General features: G+C 37.2%; 1 protein-coding gene and 1 long non-coding RNA gene across 3 annotated transcripts in view; one reads left to right on the forward strand and one right to left on the reverse strand.

The window, feature by feature from the left end:
• LOC124173201 overlaps positions 1–25,825 on the reverse strand; it is a 323,014-nt gene that overhangs the window by 60,101 nt on the left and 237,088 nt on the right. The gene's annotated exons all lie outside the window — the stretch shown is intronic.
• Positions 24,645–25,137, forward strand: LOC124173208. The gene is made up of 2 exons (XR_006868452.1): positions 24,645–24,978; positions 25,091–25,137. It is a non-coding gene; the product is annotated as an uncharacterized LOC124173208 (long non-coding RNA).

The following is a 25,825-nucleotide window of genomic DNA, read 5'->3' on the forward strand; positions in this document are numbered from 1 at the left end:
ATCAAGTAAGGCTGGAATCACGGATGAAGGTGAGGCTTTAAGGTATTTCACCGAAATATCATCAATTCCAACAGAATTTGATTTAGTGTTTCGTAGGACATTATGCAAGACATGAGGGGTTATATAGTTAAAGTAAAAGTTTGAGTCATTGAACGGAACAAAAGTTTCAATAGATTGGATGTTAGGAGTATGGGCATCATTCCCGTTTGGCAGGGGGGAGCCACATGATGCAAAGTACTCATTCATGGTATCTAATGATAGCCCAAGAACTGAACTTTTATTACTCTGCCTTACTAGACCGAGATTCCTAAGCTCGCGCCAAAGATCGTTTGAATTCGTGAGGTTGGAGAGAATACTAGTATAATGCTGTTGTTTTGACTTGATCACCAATCGCTTAACGAGATTGCGTTGCCTTATGAATAGTTGATATATGGCATTATTTTTGGTTCGAATGGAGTTGATTCTCAGTCTATCTCTCACTTTCATTTGTGCCTTCAACTCAGGTGTAATCCACGGAACTATCGGTCTTTTAAGTTGGATCGTTCGTTTTGGAGCGTGCCGATCAAGACAAGTTAAGAATGTTAGATTGAAGCGTTCCACTTTCAAGTCAACGTTGGTGGATTCTAGCACTTTTCTCCAATCTGTTTCAGACAATTCTCTCTGAAAGTTATCGGTATCAGCCCATATAGTGATATATGGGCTGCTATTCTGGATAAGCGTTGCAAAAAATAGCATATGCTATTCTGCGGGTCATTATTGCAACGACCCCGTATTCAGAATGAAGCGTAGTAATAATTTTGTTCGGAATAGCAGCATGCTATTTCTTGCGCGAGCTATTTGGAAGCTCCGCCCCTTCCCGTATGAAAAACTTTCTGAACAGTTTGCGCAACCAATGAGGGAGAAGATATTTTATATATTTTTCTGTATTTTATGGAATATTGACTTGCAATTACAAATAATTGCTTCATTTGCATTTTAAAATTATATTTAACCGTGGATTTATATAATACGCTTTGAAAATCTCGTTTAGGAAATCAGCTGTTTGTTGTTGTTTTGGTAATATCACAATGGCTTCAGACAGGTGGGTTAGGTCATAATTTTACTGTTATAATGATGATTTATCGGGCATAAATATAGAATCATTTACCTATATCCGATCGGTCGTTTATCGTGAGATATATGTTATGCGAAATAATCATTGAAAGCTTTGTTTGATTTCATTTGAAATCATTGTTTGATTTTCTTCGTAATTGTCTTAGCCTTCGAAGTCTGTCTGTTCGTTGCATGTCAAAATAAATGTGTACCAACTTTTATTGCTTTGATCGTGACGATATAGCTTTACTGTATGAACTAGAAGCTTTCGTTTCTAATACTAGCTTTATATTATATGACTCCCTAATTTCAGTATTCAATCTCTGTTTAGGAACTGAAGTAGGTGGCAACGTCACAGCTGTGCTTTCATGTAATATGATGGAATAGTATCGATATTTCAGCTTAAGATTTGGAAAAAGCAGAGGGATGTGATGGTGAATTTGAGGATGGATGGAACAACTGTGAAAAAGTGAATCTAACAATAGTGAATCGTGTGGAAAGTGCTGTTGTGTCAGTTATCATTGTTTTCGTATCAGCTGATTTTAATATGCTCACTGAAATTTTTGATAGACCCTGAACTGTGCCGATATACTGAAACTTAATTGTGTGAATAACTTACTTGCCTATAGAGGAAACAATTTGTATTGAATCCCACATGATATATATTGCATTAATGATGTACATGGATATTCCATTAAACGTTTGTGGCGAATCATATTTGTTCGGAAACTTTATTGGTATTCGGAGAAATCCTTTGTTTTCAAGCATGTAATTCAAGTCGACTGCCCGTGTTATAAGTTTGTAAATTTTAAGTTTAAATTGTAAAAGGTAGCGAATAGTGGGGAAAATAATTTCGACTCGTTGCATGTATTTGTATATACTGTCCAATTGAGGAAATGAACGGCTGATCAAAGTATATGGTATTATTATAGTAATATATGGTTTTCATTGAAAGCTATTATTATATTTGGCGAGTTAGTGTGTTAACACAAGCTTGAAAATTTTCAAGAATCGACCTGATAGCCTACATTGAGGATATTTTTTAGTAGCAAGTCAAGTGATGAAATAAAATTTTGAGTTGTAAATATGAATAAAACACGGAAAATTTGGGCTAATCGTGGTAATTTTTTGCATTAATTGTTATTGTTTCTGTACTGTCGATGAAGCAAGCTTGAGCTTCATATATTAAGCTCGAATGTTAATTTCTAACCAATTCACTTAACTAGTTAAATATTCATCACTTATGCTACTATTGTTTAATTAAAATAAAGCATATAACATTTTATTTTTGGCTATTATTCCATTTTTCAATGCTTGATTATGTTACTTTAACCTCAGAAAAACAATTCGACATCGCAATGCGCACGTTTTCAGGGTTGCAATACCGAATAGCTCGGCCTCGAAGACCGCGTAATATTATAGCAAGCCTACCGGTTGCAATTCGCCGTTCAGAATAGTGAATTGCTACGGGCCTATGCTATTCTGAGAATTACGTCTTCCGGTGTAGTAAAAACACGAATTGCAACCGTTCTGAATACCAAATAGCATAGGCGTTGCAATATGCTATATTATAGCAACATCGGTTGCAATATCGAAGAATAGCATAATGCTATTCCATCCAGAATAGCAGCCATGACGTATCACTTTAAACGTTGAATCACTGGGGTCAGATGAAAAACACAATCTTAATCTTAACACTTTGAGTGCCGGCTGCTAAATTTAAAGCCCTACTGAAAAATCCAGCCATTTTTACTATATTCGTAATTTTTTTCAAAACATTAGCATCAAAAATATATTTATATCGATGTGCATTTCAATAAAAATGGACTTTGCTCTTATAGATGAATGAGTTGAATAACATTTAATACTAATTTTAAAATACATAATCAACAATGAAAACCTACTGTTTTTGAAAAAAAGTTGCAACCGCCATATCATGCATAATAATTTTTAGTACGCTCAATTTGAACTATTTAAAACATGGAAATCTGAAAAAAGCAAAGCTTTATAAATCCTGGATGACAAAAATAGTCAATGCACCCTCAACGAACGATTCGATTGGCCCACAGAATTTTCACACTAAGTGGCCAAAGATGAAGATGCCGGTGGCTATAGAGGTATTTCGTCCTCAAGACGTAAAGTGTACTCTTTTTCCATCGAGCAGTTGATTTTTGAAAAAAAAACAGAACCACTAAGCAGTAAACTGGGAAAGTACCATTGGTGAAATATAACGGCTTCACCCATAAAAAGCCAATTAAATTGAAAATCGTAATATTACGTCCATGGCAATCCACAGAAGGATTAGAAGGACGTAATATTACGTCCATGGCACGCAAAGTGTTAAATTGCACTCTTTAACTTTTAATTTCACTTGAAATTTTCCATTATTTTCATATAAAAGCATATCGACTCCACACATTTTTCTATTCTTAACTTCAATAAAAAGTTTAAAAACCCAAGAAGCCCATTGTTGGCCTTTCAAACTCCCGCCGTCGTGGTTCGCCGGGGAGACGAGGCGTGGCGCTGCCGGCGGTTCGCGGAGGGAGTGTGTGCGGGCGACAAGACGAGAGCAGTGGTGAAGCGAGTCGTGAAAGGGAGCAGAACCGACTCACCTGTTCATTGTATTAGCAACCAAATTTGTTCTTAAATTGTAATAAACCATCTCAAGGCAAAACGACTTCGCGGCGTTATAATTATTGTCCAGCTGCAGGCGTTGAGACCTGCGTCAACATTTTGGTGACCCCGACGTGATCTTAAGCACTTCAACGACAATAAAACGGACTTCAAACCACGTGGTGACACCCTGGAGCTGTTTCAACTACTTCCGAGGCCAGCAGAGAGCTTCAGTCAAGACGTCCATCCGCATGTTACGGTATCGGTGAGTGGAGATCATAATTCTGGCTTTCTCTGGCAATTTCCGAACCCATTACCATGACTTCCAAGCCTTGCTAATCCTTGCCATAGCAGTAATAAGAGTGATTTCATATTCAAATTGCATTGGGATTAATAGTGATGGACACTCCAGAATTTAAACGACTCATTCACAAACGGGGGTTAGTGAAGTCGCGTCTCACGCGCTTTAGACAGTTCATAGAAGACGATAGTTCCTTGGATTCACCTGGGCAGATTAAGTCTAGACTTGCTCGTTTAGAAGAAACGTGGTCAGAATTTGATGAAGTGCAATCGGATATTGAGCTCGCGGAACAGGAATCAAAACTTTCGACGCCATCAGCATACGAACGGGAATCATTCGAACAGAATTATTTCGAATTAATTGCTCTTTTCCAAGATGGTCTACGATCCGCCGGTTCACGTGCTGACTGCAATGAGTCACGCATGAGTAATCCTCACCCTCTGCCAATTCCGCTACCAACGCTTCAACTTCCAACTTTCAGCGGATCATATGATGAGTGGTTGCCTTTCCATGACTCGTTTCGGTCTCTGATTCACCATAACGATGCATTATCACCCATTCAAAAATTTCAATATCTAAGGTCGGCATTGAAGAGCGATGCTTTGCAGTTGCTTCATTCATTGGAAATGTCATCCGACAATTACAATACTGCATGGGAGCTATTAAAAAACCGATATGAATGCAGAAAATATATCATTAATAAGCACGTCCAAGCGCTTTTTAATTTAAGCGAAGTTCAAAGAGAATCATCCACCTCCCTTCGCAAGCTATTGGACGATTCCGAAAAACACATACGGGCTTTAAGGGCTTTAGGTCAGCCCACCGATCAATGGGATACAATATTAATTCATATGATATCAAGTAAATTCGATGCTACAACAAGAAGATCATGGGAATCCTCTTCATTTGCCGGGGAAATGCCTACTTTCAACGAACTTAAAAATTTTCTTCAACAAAGATATAAGGTACTCGAGATTTGCGAAGGCGAAGTAAAACCAAAATTGCAGCAAGTGCAACGGAGCACACATTCAGATCAGGAGCTGAGAGCATCCCAGTTTAAACAACGTATTAAATATTCATCTGCTTGCGTTAATACACCTGTGACGTCATGCTCAGTTTGCAATCAAGAACATCACATTTTTCATTGTCGTTTATTTAAAAATATGAGTGTGACGCAGAGACTCAACAAGGTCAGCGAGTTGAAATTATGTAAAAATTGCCTTCGTTCTGGACACATGACCATTCAGTGTAATTCAAGTCTCTGCCGAACATGTAATAAAAAACATAATACATTACTGCATTTAGATAGCAACAATGAAGAGCAAGAGAAGGTAGTGACTGGCACTGATGGAACAATTAGTTGTCTTCATAATACGAATGATTTTCAACTAACACTCCTCGCAACCGCGATAGTCAATATAACCGATGTGAAGGGGTGCATGCATCAGTGCCGAATTCTTTTAGATTCTGGTTCGCAATCGAACTTTATGACTCATTCCTTCGCTCGTGCATTGGGCATTCATCACACAAGGGTACGCCAACGAATCATGGGGATTGATCAAGAAATGATGAACGTCACGAGTAAAATGCAAGCCATAGTGAGTTCCCGGATTAATTCCTTTCATGCAAACGTTGAGTTTTTAGTAGTCCCGCAAATCACTCAAAGATTGCCCATGCATCAAATCAGCAAAAAACTCTTGAAAATACCTAGGGGAATAACCTTGGCAGATCCGGAATTCAATGTTCCCCGTAAAATTGATGCACTCTTAGGTGCAGACATATTTTGGCAACTCACATCCATTGGTCAAATTCGTCCTGCCAAGGATCTTCCAATACTTCAAAAAACGGTGTTTGGTTGGGTCGTTTCAGGAAAAACACCAGGCAAGTGCTACAAAGGTGATTGTGTAAACACTTTACTCTGTCATTTTAGCATGCAGGAGGATGTTGACCAACTTATGAAGAAATTCTGGGAGATAGACGAAGTGACTTCAAGCAATCTGTCAACTTTATCGGACGAGGAGCGAACATGTAAAGACCACTCCCGGAGAAACGTTCGCCGAGATGAACGTGGAAGGTATGTGGTAAGACTGCCTTTGAAACATAGTCCTACCACTTTCGGGAACACCAAGCGGCACGCCGAGGACCGTTTCCACAAATTGGAGAAGAGATTTGAGAAGGACAAGAAGCTGAAACAGAACTACAGCATACAAATGAATGAGTATTTGGAACTCGATCACTTAGAACCTTGCTCTAATCAAACATGTTCTGATTTAATTCCAGCTAACTACTTACCACACCATCCTGTTTTCAAGGATTCAAGCACAACGACGAAACTAAGGGTGGTATTCGATGGATCAGCAAAATCAACCTCGGGCATTGCCTTCAATGACTTGCTGGTGATTGGTCCCAACATGCAACGCGATTTGTTCTCAATATTAGTATCATTTCGCTTTCATTCTTATGTATTCACAGCAGACATAAAACAGATGTATCGGCAGATAAGGCTGCATCCTGCTGACACCAACCTGCAATGCATCTTATGGAGAAATTCACCGGAGGAAGCATTATTGGCTTACCGTTTAACAACAGTCACCTTCGGATTAGCCTGCTCACCATTCCTAGCAACGAGATGCCTCTTAAATTTGGCGGAGACTGAGAAACTGAGATATCCATTAGCAGCAGCAGTTACCATGAAGGACTTCTACGTGGACGACCTCATAACTGGTGCAAGTACAATTGAAGGAGCCTTAAGGTTGCAGAGTGAATTGGTAAGAATGCTGAGTCAAGCTGGATTTCATTTACGCAAATGGTGCGCCAACCATCTCAAATTATTGCAATATATCGCAAGGGAGGACCAAGAGGTTAAATATGATATTAAGGAGGATTCAAGGGCACCGTTAGTAAACTCTTACATTGCCATTGCAAGTGATGTTCACCTTTTTGATAGGTTTTCATCACTTTATAAACTCAGAAAGGTGATTTCATATTGTCGAAGATTCATTACTAACGCTTGGCAGCTATTGCAAGAGAGAAATTTTGGATTGATCACAGCACAAGAGATTAAAGATGCCATGTCATGTTTAATTAAGATTGCACAAGGACAACATTTCTCTAAGGAGATAGAAGATCTTAAGGCTTATCAATGCGTTTCTGGGAAAAGTAAATTAAGGCCACTTTGCCCATTCCTCGATAAATCTTGTGTCATTAGAGTGGGAGGTCGGCTAAAAAATTCACAACTGTCTTATGGGACCATGCATCCTATTATTCTTCCAGATAATTCCAATTTGACCTCATTAATTTTTGTTCATATCCACATCAGCTCACTCCATATTGGTCCTCAAGCATTATTGGCTGAGGTGAGACAAACTTATTGGCCTCTTCAGGGAAAGCATTTGGCTAATAGAACTATACATCAATGCATCAAATGCTCTAAGATGAAGTCAACTCTTAGCAGCCAACTAATGGGAGAGCTACCCACTGGGAGAGTAACACCATCAAAACCATTTCTCAATACTGGAGTTTATTACTGTGGGCCAATTCACTGCAAACAAACTAAGCATAGACGCTCTCCTGTGGCAAAAACTTACATATCTTTATTTGTCTGTCTTTCAACTAAGGCTATTCATCTGGAACTAGTAACTGAACTCACATCGCAAGCCTTCATTGCAGCTTTCAGGAGATTTATTAGTCGCAGGGGACAATGTATCAATGTATGCAGCGACAACGGCACCAACTTCGTAGAAGCTGATAAGGAGTTGAAGGAACTTAGAAGTCTCTTCAACACAGAAGTCTATCAACGAGATGTGACAACCCACCTGGCTAGTGATGGAATTACTTGGCACTTCATCCCTCCCCGATCTCCACACTTTGGAGGCCTTTGGGAGGCAGGTGTGAAGATGGTTAAGTATCATCTAAGAAGGGTTTTGGGTAATGCAATTTTGAATTATGAAGAGCTGAACACAATACTCACTCAAATAGAGGCTTGCCTAAATTCCTGCCCATTGACACCACTCTCAGATAACCCTAATGACTTGAATCCTTTAACCCCGGGCCATTTGTTAATTGGTCAGCCTTTCACCTCACCTCCTGAGCCAGATTTGACTCCACTCCCGATTAATCGTTTATCCCGTTGGCAGTATTGTCAGCAGCTGATGCAAGATTTCTGGAGGATATGTTCAGCGGAGTACCTGCCACATCTACAAGGGCGGTCGCAGTGGGTTTCCAGAGGGGGCGATCTGAAGGAGGGAATGTTGGTGCTGCTGAAGGAAGATTTTCGTCCCCCCATGCACTGGCCAAAGGGGAGAATTATTGCTCTTCACCCTGGGAAGGACGGAATTAGCAGAGTGGCCACCATTAAAACAGCCATGGGGATCGGTCAAAGGAGCCATTACAGAATTGTGTGTCTTGCCCATGGCGGGCAATCAGTAAAGCATTATTTATTTCATTCCTTTTTTTCAGAGTTGAAAGTTAACCTTTCAAGGTGGGCGGAATGTTGGCCTTTCAAACTCCCGCCATCGTGGTTCGCCGGGGAGACGAGGCGTGGCGCTGCCGGCGCTTCGCGGAGGGAGTGTGTGCGGGCGACAAGACGAGAGGAGTCGTGAAGGAGTCGTGAAAGGGGCAGAACCGACTCACTTGTTCATTGTATTAGCAACCAAATTTGTTCTTTAATTGTAATAAACCATCTCAAGGCAAAACGACTTCGCGGCGTTATAATTATTATCCAGCTGCAGGCGTTGAGACCTGCGTCAACAACGGTACTTACTTTAAAAACACCCCTCCTAAAATTTTTAGTGAAAATTATGGAGATAATGATGAACAGCTGACATTTGTAAAATGAAAAGTAGAAACAAATTTTGAAAAGTGCTACATGTAAACATCAAACCTAGGACATTAACACTGGGCTACCGCTCCTACTTGAAGGGAGACCATTTCTATGGGATTATATTAGGTATATAAATGTTGAACTGCATTCCACTTTTAAAACCATTGGTTATATAACCTAATATGGGAGGAGATTTGTGGACAGCTCCCAATGAACTACAACACTAGAGAGTTTGATTGAAATTTGAGACCTGATTTTCTTAATGAGCAATGAATCATCAGTCCTGGGATTTCATATTGTTAAATAAACGTCTTCATGAGGCATGATTTATTGGTCACAGGATAGTTTATAGTAAAATAAATATCATATTGATATTTGCTTCATCGGTACCAAGATTTAACATAGAAAAAATATAAGGCAAGGAAACTACAACAATTAAATAAAAAATAAAGAGGAAAATAAGACTTACTTTCAGATTAGAATATGTACTTGTTCCAGTTATAAGTAACTTTGAATCAAATAGGTTACACTCTCTGTAAATACTTGTGCCTCAGCCTAAATAAGATGAAAGGAATTTGAAGAAGGGTCACTATACTTCCAATAAACAGTACCACTGGGAATCCACACTCTTGCGTTGCAGGGGTACGGCTCTTTGTTACTCACCACAGGGAAAAAAGTTGAGCTTGGTCACTTGTAAAGCTAGAGCTTTAGATCATTTGCACCTCACCCCCTTGCAATGAAGGCAAGCAAGTAGGCCACTTGTTGAGGTGCCAATAAAAGTAGCATAAACATGCCAAACACTGTTTGCTCGTGACCAATACATGCCAACTTCCTTTTGTGTGCTATTAAACGCCAACCATGTGCAGGTTAATAACAAGCATCTATGTGAGGCATTTGACACCAAAATAATGGGTAGCTTCTGACAATCACAGGTAATTTATGTCATCATGTGAAAAAGAGCAAACACATGAAACACTATGGGCCACCAAGGAGCCCCACGTCCCCACTGGAGGGCTAATAAGGTTTGGTTCATCTGTCCCAGGATTTTATAAGGCAAGAAAACTATAATACAAATGTACAACATGAAAAGGAAAAAACCACTTTTTTAAGATAAGAAAACTTATTCGAGTAATTAGTAACTTTCAATCAAATTGGTGACCTTTAAAGCTGTGTAAAAATCTAAATGTCCTAGCATTTTCCTTGATTAACATTTCTGCCCACAAACTCCTCCAACAATTCATCAAATTGCATAGCAATAATTGCACACATACCTGGGCATTCTCCTCAAGAGATGGTTCCTCCTTTGACCCGACCAGCGTCCAGTCCAGGTGTGCCACCATGGCTCCCCTGCCCTGAGCTTCCACCTTTTCACCTTGGGAAGCAGTTAAGGTATTGGGCTGCAACATAAACCCCAATCATCATCATTAATGGTTGATAGATAGAAATATTAAAACAAAACTTTTGAGAATTCCTCATACGAATAAAATTAAAGTTAGTTTCAAATGGATATATTCTTCATACTACCTGCAAGCTGCCTTAAGGTAATTAATGTTAGGACTTTATAATAATTTTTAAAAAAATACCACTTAACTATATAACTATTACTTCTTATTTTGATCGCAAAATCCCTGCAAAAGCCACCTGATGATCCACAGGCCAATCGTTTCTGGAGATGCAGAACTCCAGATAAAATCTTATTCGTAACTGTAACTTATTTTACGAAAGAACTTTGCATGAGAATCCAGAGCTCATAGGTAATAATGTACATTCATGGAAAATAAATAGGGTCTATAATGGAGGATAAATTTAGTGTATATTCTGGTTTGTAATGCAGTTTAGAGACATCAAACCTTTTGACAAATAAATTAAACTTACTCAGACAAGATATAACAGAAGGCCATTCTGAGTTAACAAGAAAGAGAAATCTATAGATAAGCTCCTAATAGGACAAATCTTGCATAGCTTCAATGGGAAAATATAAAGGTTCATTTACTCTGCATGGACAACTGATAAGTAGGGATGGGAAAATTTCGCCATCATGAATTTTGCGGATTTAGACACAGTGTCCTGGTAGAGGTAAGACGTTACAAAATACCCCAAAGTGACTGGGAAAATGACTTATGAACTCACAAAATGTCGCAAATTGTGTCCAAAAATACGAATTTTTATTCTTTTGGGGAAAATTTTGAAACTATAATTTCAAACACAGGAAAAAGCATTACATTACACAGAATAATTTCAATTCAATTAAAATTAACATAAGTGCGAGTATTCCTTAGGTATGTGGACAAGTGCAGTTCCTAAGAGCATCACTAACGTTACGATACAATCCCGGGAGGATGGCATCGTGTGTTTTCGATTTGCTGCAATACGAGGCAATGGCAAAATATATGGCAATCTCCCATCCTTACTCTAGAGGGAATAACCGTATATTTGCTCTGAGTTGAACAATAGAAGAGCAATTCATGCAATTTTTCTTTTCAACATCACGAATGGAATATTATATTAGTAGAGGAATCTGAAGCATGCCCCTGGAACTGTTGTCACTCCGTGAGCATTAAAATCAGATTTCAGTGGTAAATCCAGAGTAGAACCGTCCGCTAGACCGGCGCTAGCCTGATGAATGCAGCCATGGACTGCACGTGCCTGAATATCTGCTGTTTGGATCTCTACCTTTTAGCTATGTCTGTCAAATAACTGATTTTTCAGCGGCAATTGTTAAATATTGCTACTGGTGTCTCAGACATTCTAGTTATTTTGACGAGTTATTGTAATGCAGAATGAAAAATTAAGCAAAAGGGACAGGGCTTTTCAGTATCAAAAGGATGGATTATACTGTATCGATAAAAGTATGGTAATGTTCCAATTCTGCAATTGTCAGGTAGCTTGGGAATGGAAAGACTTGATTAAAAAACATTGGAAATCTTCGAAGCATCTAACTGCTGCAAAATTTGGTAAGTATGGATATTCTTTAAAGTTAAAAACATCAATCTCTATCTGCATCAACTGCTGCCATGAAAAACCAAATTGATCATCATTTTGGAAAGTGGGTAGTATGAAACTTTCTCAAAGCTGACATTCTTCTCTACAGATTGGAAAATGAGCACATGAAGTCATTTTTGAATGACAGGAATAGAAGGATCAACAACTTTCCTATTTCCACATGGTTTTTTATTGAGACCGACCATGGTTTTGTTGCAGCGTAAAATTATCAAGGTTGCTGAAATGAAACCATGGTTGGTCTCAAAGAATTACCATGTGAAAATAGCAAAATTCTTGATCCTTCTACTCCTGCGATTATGGATTTCCACAAAGTTACACCCGCTACTGTTATTTATTTTTGAATGAATTCGTTGAGGGCAAGTATACGAGAACAGCAGCTTTTTGTAAATTAACCCATTTACGGCCAACGTTGCGAAAACGCAACATTATTGAGATATGCAAAAAAAAATTTTCAATTGAATTTTATCCATGTATAATTCGCTTTTTTCGATAAAAATAAGTTTAAACTGATTTTTAATGAGATTATAATGACATTTAATAAGTATTTCGATATTTATAAAAATACTCAAAATGTGTCAATTTTCGAGTCTCCTGTTAACCAAGATAAATAATTTTTCTTAAGAGTAACTACTCCCTTTATTAAGTTTTTATTCGCCTATGTGGACGTAGAAATTTCAATTAATAGATATTAAAGCATATATTTCGTCAGGGAGTCAACAGTAAGCAAAAATCAGATCCGGAAAATAATGTTGCGTCTTTGCAACGTTGGCGGAATCCGGTATCTATAGGAAGCCATGCAACCCGCATTACCACATATTTCCGTCTCATAGGATAATGCCGTTTTTACTGTCAGATATAATCCTACGACTTTTTATGCCTCGTATTTGACAGATATCGTCATTATTCATACTTAAAATTCTTAGATATTATATTTCCATTTAGATGCTGCATTATTTTACCTAAATCCAGATGGGCTTGAAAGAAACGAGTCAAAGTGAATACTTTTACTGCAGATGACGTGTTTTCCAGTTTTTAATTGACATTTTTATCACAAAAGATTAAATTACAACAAATAATGACTATTTATGAATTACATGAAAGCATTTCGGGTGCAATGGAACACAAAACTTTGTACATTCAAGCCGAATTAGTCCTTCCTTACTTCACGATTCAGCGATATCACCGAATTCCACAACAAGATTTTGGGTGAAAGAAGACGATAAGGCGTAGATTTGGTTCGGAAATGACTGAACCAAAACATTTAGATTAATAAAAAGTAATCTAGACTTTACAGACAATTCCTGTTTGGACAAAAATGACAGATTTGTAAATTATGACCTCAATTTGACTACTTGAATTAAAAGTTATTACAATTCGGAATATTTGCACATAAATTTTGAAATAATGAGCAAATGGTACCTTAATTTGGTCACTACTGTGCATAAATGTTCTTTTAAAACAAGCCTTTTAGATTTTGCTTTTAACTTTGGGGCTTATGTTATTAAGACGGTTTTAGGGTTCAACCAGGAGATAGAAAATTACTTCCATCGAAATTTAGGCTTGGAAGCAAGTGTTATTCTGGAATTTCTCAAGGTTATCCCTAATCCCTCGAATCATCGTATGTTTTTCGATAACTTCTTTTCATCTTGAAGACTATTTATAGTTTTGAAAGAAAAACGATTATTTGTCACTGGAGCCATCAATGAAAATACAACGTAGGAATGCCTGATAGAATATAATAAAACCATCGACGTGAAACCGAGAGGAACATGAAAACAGCATTTGATAAAGCCGAAGATCTTAGTATTGTTGGATGGAATGATAACTAGATTGTCCCTGTAGACAGCAATACAAGTTTTTCGCTTCCATTGGGCACAGGGAAAAGTTTCAGCAGAAAAAAGAAAATACTATTTCACATGCAATTCTATGTGAATAAAAGAAAACTATTCGTGTTATTTGGGAGTATAGTAAATACATGGGAGGTGTGGACCGACTTGATAATGCAAATTACCGAACTAGAATTTAGGGGAAAAAAGATCCTAGCTTATCAATTTACTGGACAGCGTTTGCACTAATGCCAGGAGATTGTACAGGTTCTGCAACGGAAATAAATTTCACTGGTAGACTTCAAATCGTATCTAGCAGGGACGCATCTAAAAAGTGAAGTGAATCAGTCAGTAGATGACGTACCCCTATACAATTCGCGTCCTTAAACATAGAAAAAGTTAGGCCATTTAATTCATCGCAGATTCGTGAAGCATGAATGGACGAATTTGGCCAAAGAGTTAAAAAAATCAGTAGTTGCCGAAACAGTGTAAAAGCCAAACCATGTATGAATGTAGGAAATTTTATGTTCCATTGAACCCAAAATGCTTGAGTATTTCATAACAAGCCATTAATAGTTGTGATTCAATCTGCAATGATAAAATTAAAGTCAATGAAAAAATGTGAAATAGATGCTCTTCTGAGAAAATTTTTTCGCTTTGACTTATTTCTTTCAAACCGTAGAGCATGTCTATTTTATAGTCGATTTAGGCCAAATAACTATAACATCTCATTGGAAACATAATATCTAACGATTTTATTTATCCAATATGACGATATTTGTCATACACGTGTCATAAAAAGGTATTGGATTATATCCGACTGTAAAAACAGCACATACCTGTGAGACGGCAATGTATTGTAATGCGGGTTGCATAACTGCATACATGTACCGGATTCCGCCAACGTTGCGAAAACCCAACATTTTTTTTACCATAAGCAAATTTTTTTGAAGGCCCATATTTTCAATTTACCTTATTTAGCATGTTATTAGGTAAAATGATAAGAAAAAATTATATATTTTCAAGTATTTCTTTACTCGGCCGGTAACGGGTTAAGTCAAAGCATTCTAATCTTTTCCATAGTCATAGGAAAACTAACATTTTATTTACCGCTGTGAATAATTTAACCTCGCTACTGGTGCTGGAGAAATTACCTACATTTGCCAACTTAGGGACAAATATATTCCTGATCTAAAATACAACACGAAGACTCAACTGAAGGACAAGTAGGTGATAGTTTTTTGTGATAAAACATTGGAAAAGAGAGAAGAAAATGTATTTGTGATCTTGCAAAAAATTGTTGAACTTCTTGATAGTGCATTGGCCATTGTAGTTGGTAATGTGTGTACTTGGAAACTGCTAATTCAAAAACATGTTCAAGAGCAATTTTAGACACACTGAAGAAATATGAAATACCACTCGATAATGTAACAGCATTAGTGTCCGACTCTGCTCGCTACATGACAAAATGTTTTCATGCAATGGAGGATTTGTTGTCAGACAAATGTTCTGATAATTCAGTGCTGGGCCCATAAACTTAATTTAGTACTGCATACTCTTAGGAAACATCTGCATATTTTGCATCGAGCAGTATCCAAAGTGAAGATGGCATTCCTTAACACACGAAAAAGGAAGCACCTTTATAGAAAACATATTTGAATACAGCCTACCCCTAACCAGCAAGTGCCACTATTTCCTCAGACATTTTTAACCAGGTGGAGCTCCATGTATGAATCAGTGGCATATCTTGCAACACAAGCAAAGGATATTGTAGGGTTTATGTTCAGTGAGGACATAAAAAGTGACAATGCTCGAGTTGATTTTCTCAGTAGTATTTCAGAAGAAGACTCGAAAGCTATCCAAATACAGGCTATGTTTATCACAGTATATGGCAAACACATAGTTGAAATGATCACATTTCTGGAAGGACACTCACAGCCCCCTGTAAATATTCTAGATGGGCAGCTTAGGGGAATTCAGCAAGCACTTGAACTCGTTGCATGAGGGAGTTATGGGAGCAATGTTATTAAACTGCAAGAGGATTGTGGAAGGAGAGTCGGTAGGGGCAAAATGAGTGCAGTCCTGTCCAGTGCAGCTTCCCATGCTGTAACCAAGCTACTGGAGTAACGGGCTAATGATCCCACTCCACAGTTTTGTAAGTATATCAATGTATTTGACCCAGCTAATATAGTACAAATGATTATCACTGAAGAACTTGAGCAGAAAATTAAGAGAATAAGTTTGTGCTCCAAACTGGAAGATATTGATGTAATGTGATGCTACAAAGAACTGAAATCTTTTGTGACAAATCCTGTAACTGGAAAGCTAAAGGTAGATGTTACAGCAGTATTTCTAGGGATGTCACTAACATTTCCAACATTTAGTGAAGCTGTGTTGAAATCGATTTTGATTTCTTGAGTAAATGTCGACTGTGAACGGTTCTTTTCTACATACACAAGTGTGTTGGGTGATAGGCGTCATCATTTAGCTCAAGAGAAACTAGAACTTTTTATTGAAGTATACTTTGAATGTTGAAACAAACAAATTCTAGTAGATAATGTAGTGTAAGTATGCAAAATGTTGAGTGGCATTGACTCTCAGTTATCCTGGTGGCTTGATTTGACTACCGTGTTCCCTATGTTGTTCTAGATCCAGTGGGATTTGTAAAAAGAAGTAATTTAGATTAAAATTTACATATTAGAAATAATTAAAACTTACTAACCACACTAAACAGAATGCAATTTTTACACATGTCACATTCCCCATTTCACTACCGACAGGTATTACAACGTACTTTTCAACTGAGATCCACTTTCGCGGTTACACCACTGAGGTGATTGTCTGCAGTCATAACACAGCTACAAGGGAAGTGTCACATAACCGATATATATTTGGTTAAACTGTGGTTCTGACCCTTTTTTGGTTTGAAATAAAAACTAATGTAAGTATACATTTAAAATTGTAGTTTTTGAGAAAACACCGAAATGTCTACTTGAAAGAACCGAATTTCCAATTTCAAAGTAGTGCTTTTCTCCCTCTCAAACCAACAAAAAATTCCTATCCCTCCTTATAAGAGGTGTTTTCTTGAGGTATTTTTACATCCTTGAACTAAATAAAAATTTGCAATACAATTTAAGTAGAACATAATTAGTTTTCCCGGAAATAACTGAATCATTTACAACTTATTTGCTCAAAAGGTATAAGACAGTGCTTTTAAACGTGTGAAGTTGTTTCAGGTGGAAAAGGAATATATCCATGATAAAATATAAAAAGCAAATGATAACGTCACCACTTTAAAGTATGAATCAACTACTTACCATGGCTTCAATAATATGCGATTTTCATGTTTCATAACCTTACAGACAGACTTATATGCTAAGCTACACAAAGCAGAGTAACCAGTTCATTGAAAAGCCACAGAAAGTCTAGCAACCAGTGATGGATGAAGCAAGAAAGAAATAGACATTGGAATAGTGAAGGCACAGGGAGCATTCTACAAAACAGAATGATCTACTCACAGCTGAGAATACAAATACAGAGGTAAGGAAACAATGCATCAGATGCTAAGTACGGAACATATTTATAAATGGTTGCTTCAAAATTTAGAGCTGCACAACAGTAAAGAGATAATCGTGATTTTAAACTTCCACGCAATATTGCTTTGATGATCTCTATTTTCAAAGCAACGGACCTCTTTCATTTTCTCTTCAAGGTTAATGGTTTTTCTTGATAACTTATTGATTTTTCTACACCCATTCTTATTTTTGGCCATTGTTCTCTTGGTTTTCCCTCTGTATGGCTCTATCAAAACCACCTACTACTGCATTGTATTCCTGTGACACAAAGGGCCTACCACTGCTGGGAGGGAATGATGCCAATGTGTTTGAAACTAAAGCAGACCCTTTATGTGCTGATACTATTCATACACAACTCGGCCACTGCTCCATTTCTCCCGCGTGAATACCGATGACCACGAAGGCTTCAGCATAGATCCTCTACCTGGAAGTAAATCGCCTGATAATCTATGATGGCAAAAATTACATCTCATACCGTATTGCTTAAAAACAACTCATTTACACTAGCTCCATGCATAATTAATGATCTAAATTAACTATTGTCATTCTGTTAAGGAGAGGAGATAAATTACTTCGGTAGGCCGACTATCTAGACCCAATGACAAGTAATGCTTTTGTCCATTGCACAGCAATTGATTTCAATTAATATTTAAACAAAGAAGATTTTAGGCAAGCAATAACATTAAAATGCGTAAAATGATAGCACTTTTATGTGTAATGAGCGCAAGTTCATGTGTTATCATGAGAGTGATAAAGTTTTTTGATTAGGCTACACTGCATTTCGATGTTTCCCCAAGGAACGAACTTGCACTACATCAAAATTGTGCTATAGGAGGCATGGGTGTACATCCATCTGAACCACAAATTTTCTATGGTAGTGGCAAAATACCAATGGATATACAATTACTACATTACAAATACATTTTCCTTGTACTTTTTGGACACATCGTGCGGAAAAAATGAAGAAAACCATGGCATGGGGAAAAAGCCGACCTTGTGCAACCTGCATCACATGTCTATCCTGCTGTGCAGTTGACAGGAGGGGGAAAAACATAAGCTGCACAGGGGGATGATTTTGAGTTTTACATGGTCAGCATTGAAAGTGTAAACATCACTAAAAATTGATATCTTTTGGCTATCAACCTGCATCGCCGATGTCCAACACTCAATTCAAAAATGATAAAGAAGGTCTAACATGTCCCTCGTCCCCACAGTGAATTACTCTTCACATTCATCATAAAATCCAAATATGCAACAATTTCATTCCCCTGAACATCAATCTCTCATAAGGAATGCGAGTTATGTAGTTGAATCTCGCTAGTAGCTATATCATGATGTCACGGTCAATCTGTTTCACTGTACCTAAGTCAATAGTTCTCAGTTTAACTCTCAATTCCTACTATCCCCCCTTACGCTCCATGGTAAACTGAAGTGAAACGGTGTTTGTATGATCACATAACAAATGACTGCTTAGTGCCGAGATGACAGATAGCTTACTTGCTCAGTGAGCAAAGTTGAGCAACCAGTTTGGCAAAATACACCAAATCAGTTCATTACATTTAATTTTAATTATTCAAACATGAAAGCTCTTCCGTAGTTGTTCATGACTGAACAGGCAAGGCGACATGCAATACGTTCCTGCTGAGAGGCATAAATTAATGATGCATGAAGGAATGACACTGTGTCATAGAAAAGTTAAATTACACTTGGTAAAAGTACACTCACCAGGTCATCAGTGGCCAATGCATCTGAGGCATCACCAGAGATAACAGCTGGATGTAACGTGTCGAGAACAGGAGAGTTCCCTTCACTCAGAGGGTCTTCACTCTCATCTTTCACATGAAACTAGAAGAGAATAATGGGCATCACTCAATAAAGGCCAAACAATAATAACCTCGTTTTATAATGAAAACTCCTCTTTTAATTGAGACCACTCCAGCTGGCCAAAATACTCATTAGATTCTTGCGACTCACAGAAAAAACTCTAGAACATTAATGTCCAAATAGGGAGAGGGAGCTAGATGACCAAGAGCACATGGTTAGAATGAGAGTATTGGCCACTTACAGTAAGGGCACAGCATTGGGAACGATACATCGAGGTTCCACTGTATATTGAATTGTCTTCATCATTTCCTCACCTAGGCTTATAAAAAGGATCCACAATAGTTTATGATGGTTCCTCAGTTGAAATAATGGAGGATGATGGCTTGAACAAATTGAGGGCAATCAAGAGACAGCCTTGTTAGAGCCACCACTAATGGCTTGAACAGAGATTTGACAAGGGTATCTAAAATTACACTCCACGGGATAAGAGACATTTCTGTCAACAGATTATCTATGCTGTACAACTGCTATTGACTCGCATGAAAAAACATTTGCATGGTTCCACTTCCTGCCTCATGTGTCACCACTAGAAAGAACATCTGAAGATTGCATTACGCCAGTGACTTCCCACAAAATACTTAAAGTTATAACAGACACACCCCCATTCCTCATACAACCGATAAATTTGTAAAACTGAAGGTGATTAGACTTAGTTTTCACTTTGAGTGAGATTATAACTTACCAACTTATCGTCCCTGGGCAATAAGCAGTCTGGCACAGGAATGTACACTTCAGTCACTTGGGCTGAGGATGCGAACTCTGAAGTGTTTTCAATGACATCTTGAATGCAGTCTTTAGTCTCCACACAAGGCACTGACTCCTCATCATCTGCCCCTCCTTCTTCAAAACTCTGCAGAAAAAGTAACGGTTAAACCTTTATCTCTTTAAAAACACAAATATGGAATACTCTAAGCATTGCAAAGAAGAATGTTACACATATTGCCTCTGCTATTATATAAAAAATAGCCTGGTCTCTGCATGCCTGTTAATCAAATACTGAAAAACTTCAGCGCAAACTGAAAAACAATTTGACACGAAGATCCCTGATATTCCAAGTTCACACAGTGTCTTTTCTAAATATCTTGGGGACCATGGAAGCTGCCCTTTCACAGCAAAATACATGACAGAGAATGGGAATTATTAAGATGTATCATTTTTCCATTTTTTCAAATCATGAGAAATCAAATGAGAGACTGAAGATGAAATTTTTTGCAGTTAAAAAAATGAATGAATCAAGTTCCTTATTTTTGCACTCCATTTGCTTCTGCCATTGTCACTTTTGTAGTAGTAGCTGTTAACAGGCCAAATTCACTATTTATTCTTTTCTCAACAGTAAAATCATGGAAAAAACATGTGGAGCATGTTTTCAATGCATTTTTTATGTTCTCTTACCTCTTGTTAATACTCAAATAAACTCCGGAAGAGAATACAGGGTGTAATATTTATGCAGAAAGAAAACAGACCTCAAAATTATCTTCTGTTCCAAAACTATTTCATGAAATGGTTTTTTAAATTACCCTGTTGTTATTATCCTTAAAACATGCGAAACCAATCACACAGCAATTATGTATTATGCTCGAAACAGAGTTCCTACTGCCAGTCAATAGATGGCTGTAGCACTGATTGTTGGTCAATTTTGAACTACCAGAATAATCATGACTCAACCTTTGACATTAGTTAAACAAACTGCTCAACAACCATGATGAATACGTCACGGCATTAGATACTTAGTGTTGAGAGAAGAGCACCATAAAATTAACCGAGATGCTACTATAAGAGAAACACTGTTACATAAATGGTATCATTGCTTCAAAGACAATCATTTCAATGATGTCAACTGTCTATGTGAAGAAAGATCAAAAACCTCCAGAGAAAATCAATTGGGGGCATTGCTCAATGAAGATCAATGCCATACTCAAGAAGAGACTGCTTTTTATTTGAAGTTTCCCCCCAAGCCATTTCCAAGGGATTGTATGCATTGGGAATTTAGTGTCAAGCAAGGAAATTGTGTTTCCAACGATTCAACAGTAATTCCACAGCATGAAATGCTCAACCTCACATTACAAGCCTAGAACAATGTACATTAAAATTAAGCTTGTAACACTCAAATGCAAAGGCTGAATGCACCCACCAAGTTCCCCAGGAATTGAATCGTCTGATTATTATTTGTTGCATTCAATATTGCATGGTCTGACGGATCAGCAGTTGCACTCATATGAATGCATTGAAAAATGGCTTCACTCATGCATAACCTCAAAAGATGAACACTTAAACCATTCCAGTATTCAAGCTTTGCCACAATGATGGGGAAAAACTCCAGCTAGCAACGGACAACATCCTTCCTTTTACACCAGACCCATAAGATATTCTAATAGCTACATTTCTATCATATGGTGGACAGAGCCTCATTAATCAACCACAATTATAAGTTATTAATCACATCGTCCATTAAAATACAAAATAAATACACATCACAAAGTAAATCTTTAACTTTACAGTTAGGTGAAAAAGTTTATCACCACAGTTACCTGCATAAACTCAATACTCCAAAAAAAAATACAGCAAAAAACATTAATTACTCCTTATGAACTAAGAAACTATTTCTATCAACACACTCCGAACTCAAGGAGCAAAATTGATCCACAAATTAAAACAGCATCCCATTCCAAATATCACGCAATTAATACAGATAACGTTATCAAAACAAATACAAAAAAAGGTTTCAAGAGAAAAGACCTCAAAATAGAGTTAAGAATTAAGCTACTCTGAGGATGAATTTATAGCCTTTATTTACGTCGATAGCCCCAAAAAAATAAGAATGCTATAACCTTGCCAGGCATGCATATCATAAAAATAATTATCACAGGTTTTCTCTGCGTATAGAAGATCGTAATAAGTTACATGGGAATTCCACTGGGTCAGGTTCTCCAACTCTATCTTACAATCAGCCGAAGTTTCGATGTATGAGTTGTCCATCAACATCAGGGCACCTGGGCAACTCGTTGAAATAGAAATGTCGGCCATGATGGAGTAGGAGAATCTGAGAATTCTTGAGTAAGCTTCTGCATGTCACATTCTTTGCAAAGATTTTGAAGACCATTATGAAGGATGAACATCTCAGTACCTTAAAAATGTATTTCCTAACACAGGTAACCTTTGAACTTATTTATGCTAAGGTCATATTTAAACTTGCCTACCATAAAATTTGTAGAAAATTTTCAAATTTTACAATGTATTTTTAGAAAGAAAATAGTTTATCTAATTGATTGTGTAAAAACCTGTTTTTATAAGTACAAATGCAAATAATTTTAATTAAGGCATTAACAGATATGGTTCTAGTCAAATATGCTGTGTATGGAAATAATCAAAGTTGATGCAAATATAAAAATTACATTCCAATATTGGAAAATAGTTCATAAAAACAAACTTAACAAGTACAGAAAAGATATACCACATCCAAGTATCTAATTTGCTATTTTACATTTTTGATGAAAATGTTTTGTGTTAATTTTTCCGCAGTTAACTTAATTTCTAATACTTTGCCAGTCTTGCCTTCATTGTAACCACCATCTATTCATACAAGATGACTTGAAAAAAAAAAATCAATTTCCGAAACGTCGCAAAGATATTTTTAGTTATACATAACCATAGCCTCATGAGGTCATAGTTAAAGGTAAGGAAGAGACTCGGAGCTAAAGAAAGATAATACGTTCGCGTGCACATGTGATTTCTTTGACAACGCATTGACAAGCCAATTTCTGGGTCTCTGACACTTCAATCTTTAGCAGCAAATCGCCAGGTATTTTTTGTTTACTTAAACATGCTCCGATTACCTAATCAAATACTTAAAAAGGTAGCGTGGTATAGCCTAGTGGGTAGATTCCCTTTTTGAGTTGATAAATATTGAATTTGAATGCCATACTTTCCTAGTAGTGTAGCACACACTTAATTTCACCAGAAGACAAAATGTCTTCAATCGTCGCCACTGTAACACCAACAGCAACATTAATAGGACCTTGCCAAGGATTGACGGATAGGGAGAAACCATTTACGAGAAATTGGACTTGTAACACTTTTCCGTAAACCGTTTCGCAAAATGCATCTTTGTGGATTCCTACTGCTGTCGACATAAACCAAAGAGTTTCACCACTAACTCTGTAATACTTTTACTACACCAGTCTTCAAATAAGAAATTACGATAAGTACTCACCCTGAAGCAACTACTCGGCAAACTTTTTCTCAGAATGGCGTTTGATTCTAAACAAATCTTTTTGAAAACACTGAATTCCGTAAGTTTCTTCAAACACAGTGGACACATGGTAGTGGGCAGGCCATCTCCCACTGCAACCTGAGATGTTCATAAACAAGTTACACAGCAATAGAATTAGGAATTAAAAAATAAAATGTAGTAAGCACCATTGTAAAGAAAATCGATAAAATTTAATGTGCCACTTACTTGTAAACCAACTAAATCATGTAGGGCATCCTTCACAGTTATATTGTACGCTACATTTGAAGTGAATATGCTGTAAAAACAATCATGCTTCTCCCTACAAAGTCTGCAAAGGTCTATTTCCGGATTCCTATCTGAAGATTCCGTGATAATCCCGATGGTGCGACTCATGTTTTCGATTCAAAATCTCATTCACTCTTTGAATCAGGTTTATCGTTAAAGAAATCATGTACTCAGCATTGACATAGATCACAAAATGTAACAAGGAAACTACATTCACTTAGATGATGAGTTAAATGAAATACATTAGAATTCTAAAAGAGAGGAACACAAAATCCAACACTTGATGAATCGATGGAAAGATATATCACGACTCAATAGCATGGATTGAGAAAATTTTCGACAATTTATGACACGACTGTAAATTCTTCGGACAAACATCCAGGATAAGATTAATCCATAACGTTCACTTGTTATTATATGACTATGGAATCAACCTCAGTATAGAACCCAAGTTTTTTAGTTGCCATTTTATCCGCCTAAAGCACACCTATAGAGCAGGCCAAACATCGGTGTGAAGAGTAATTTATTTATATAAAAAAATGAAGGACCATTTCATTTAAAATTCATCAAATGTTCGATTAATTTTAGTTCAAAAATGTTAAGTTAAAAGTTATTCCATCATCTGGCAAGAAAAGAAATTTAAAGCCCAACTTCGTCGTCCACAAGGTCACATTACATCTACAGTCTTTAAAGAAATGAGAATATATATGAAAGAGTTCAAAATTCTCTAATGCAGAATAAATTTTTTTTAAAATATGTGTTATTCAAATAATGCAATAAACCAGAATGATGCATCACATATTGTTGGAAATATTAGATTTTTCGACTTTAGGCCTTTTGCATGCGCAGTCCTCTATCGGTGCAACACGCAAATGAAGTCCGGTATGTAAACTAAACCTTGTTACCTTGGTCAGTTAGGAGTTAGGGCGTCAATGAGCATTGAGTCCGTGTAAAATATTTGCTGTCTTTTCTGTCGAAATGCGATTTATTTTTGAGGTACAATGTAAATTTGAGCTTTTTATGCAATTTTCCTTTATTATTTTGAAGTTTTTGCGCTGTTGTAAGTCATAGAAACGTACGTAATGTACTAGAAATTTGTAAATAACTGAGTGCTGTGTGCATCCTTTGTTTGAGGAGTGAACTGGTTTAGAGATAGAATGAGTTATTGCTGTGAAAATATGAGTATTTGCACTGGGAATTTCTCTGAGTCTTCAGGAAGGAATTTCGAGGGTACTCCGTGCAGACTTTGCACGAAGAAAAATGATTATTATTACAACATATTCTTTTCAATTGCAGGGAGCCAGATAACTGGAAAGGATGCCTTAGGCGATTTTGTTGACTTACAAGTAAGTGAGGGTTTTATTGATCTCCTTAGTAATTGTTTTATTCCGTTTTATGGGCATGTTTTCTACAGCAAGTCTGAAATCTCTCGCGGATATGTTTTCATTCCTTTCGTAGGTTGCTGTTGGAGATGGCCTGCATGCCACTATATGTACACTGTGCTTGAAAAAGCTCATCGAAGTCAACGATTTCAGAGATATTTGTCATGAATCGGACGCAGAACTGACTAAATTTTCGTGTAGAAATTACCTTAGGGTGAGTGCATCTTATTTTATTTCATTGGAAGCCTCGTGTAACTTTCAAATAATGTGAAATCATTCACGTAACCAGATATTAACTTGTTCGTGTTAACTTAACGTGTAGCCCGGCCTTAATAGTTTAAAGTTCATATGGACTGGAATGAAACTTTTGTCAAATGTTTGTACTTGTGGTTTCAACAGATTATAGCAATAACCTGAAAATGTAATTAATCATGTATTTGATGAATCGCTTGCCAAGGCGGGCGATGTATTTGTTTGCACGGTACAGTAACACGTACGGGTTAATGTCTAAATGTATGAACGCGAGAGTGAACGCCATAATGCACTGTGTGACCACCCAACTTGTGCGGATGCATTCACAGAAAATAGAACTTGTTCTAATTTGGTTCATGCATTCGTACATGTACCGTTCTGGTCCGCAAAAATCATTCACGAAAACGTACAATAACTCATACCTGTTAATGCATCGTGTAAACAGGCCTTAATGCTTAGTGACTGTATCAATGTATTACAAGAAAAATTAACTGAAAAGCACTTCTTATTAGAGATCAAAACTTAATGTATCATTTAATTTGTCATTTAACAATACTGA

The sequence above is a fragment of the Ischnura elegans genome (assembly GCF_921293095.1).
Source record: "Ischnura elegans chromosome 13 unlocalized genomic scaffold, ioIscEleg1.1 SUPER_13_unloc_4, whole genome shotgun sequence".
In the NCBI taxonomy this organism is placed as follows: domain Eukaryota; kingdom Metazoa; phylum Arthropoda; class Insecta; order Odonata; family Coenagrionidae; genus Ischnura; species Ischnura elegans.